Here is a 1,066-nt window from a genome sequence, read left to right as displayed (position 1 = left end):
TGAAGACCCTGTGAATTTAGGGGGAAGTGTTTGTGGGTTTCCTGCATTGTGCAGGGGGCTGGACTAGATGACCCTAGAGGTCCCTTCCAACTCTATGATTCTATGATATTATGAATGTCCATTTGTGGCCTTTCTGCATAGTTGAAGGATATGGTCTCCAACTGCATTTTATACCTCCTCAGTCAGTCAATTTTATTAAGGCAAAGCCAGTAATAACATAAGTCCACAAAAATAGTTAATGAATCAGAAATAGTATAAAAATGATATAAAATACACTTGTTGATGTAAAAAAGATTGACACCAATACAAGCAGAATTATAATATATCTTCAGTTACAAAGGATTTATGTTTCCTAATTACTAAGCATCAAAATTTGGTAACAGCATAGGATATGGAGCTCTGAGAGTCTTCTAAAATAAAGTTACATACTATTTCTGGGCTAAATTTCAGATAAGATTGCAAAGGACTAGTGGTAGTATAAAATGGGATTGTTCTTCCCAATAAAAATCACAGTGTAAAAGTATGTGTGTAATAGATCCCACCTTATTAAACATACATGGACATAAGCCAATGCTGTCTATATTTCAAGTTGTCACGGCGGGGCATTGGGAAAAGTTTTCAATTAGCAATAATCATGCCTCAGATTAACCTCATTGGCTATGATACTGCCCCTGTGCAAAGCTACTGCCTTTTATACTTAAAGTAATATTCCTGTAAGCTATGTGGTGTCACTCAACATGGTGATAGCCTTGCTTGGAGGCGGAATCTGCCCCTATGATGGACCCTTATTATTAAATTATTATTATTAAATTTTATTTGTATCCCGCCCTCCCCGCCTGGGCAGGCTCAGGGCGGCTAACAACATTCATTTGCTGTCCTCAAGCAAAAGCCTCGTGGAACATTTCTAATTTACAGGCCCTGCAGAATTGTAAAAGATCCTGCAGGGTCCTGGTATCTTCTGGCAGAGAGTTTGGTTTTCTTTCTCTCCTCTGTGAAGCAAGAAACAGGAGAGGAGAGTGCTGGGCAAAAGCGAGCTGCGATGCAGGAAGCAGACAAGAGCCAGTTA

At 39.3% G+C, this 1,066-nt stretch overlaps 1 pseudogene; it reads right to left on the bottom strand.

Moving 5' to 3' along the window:
• Positions 1-527: 527 nt before the first annotated feature.
• On the bottom strand, positions 528-683 carry LOC132570635 (U4 spliceosomal RNA; annotated as a pseudogene).
• Between the last annotated feature and the right edge of the window lie 383 nt (positions 684-1,066).

This window comes from Heteronotia binoei, chromosome 4, assembly GCF_032191835.1.
Source record: "Heteronotia binoei isolate CCM8104 ecotype False Entrance Well chromosome 4, APGP_CSIRO_Hbin_v1, whole genome shotgun sequence".
Classification (NCBI taxonomy): Eukaryota; Metazoa; Chordata; class Lepidosauria; order Squamata; family Gekkonidae; genus Heteronotia; species Heteronotia binoei.
This window is presented reverse-complemented; position numbering and strand designations above follow the sequence as displayed.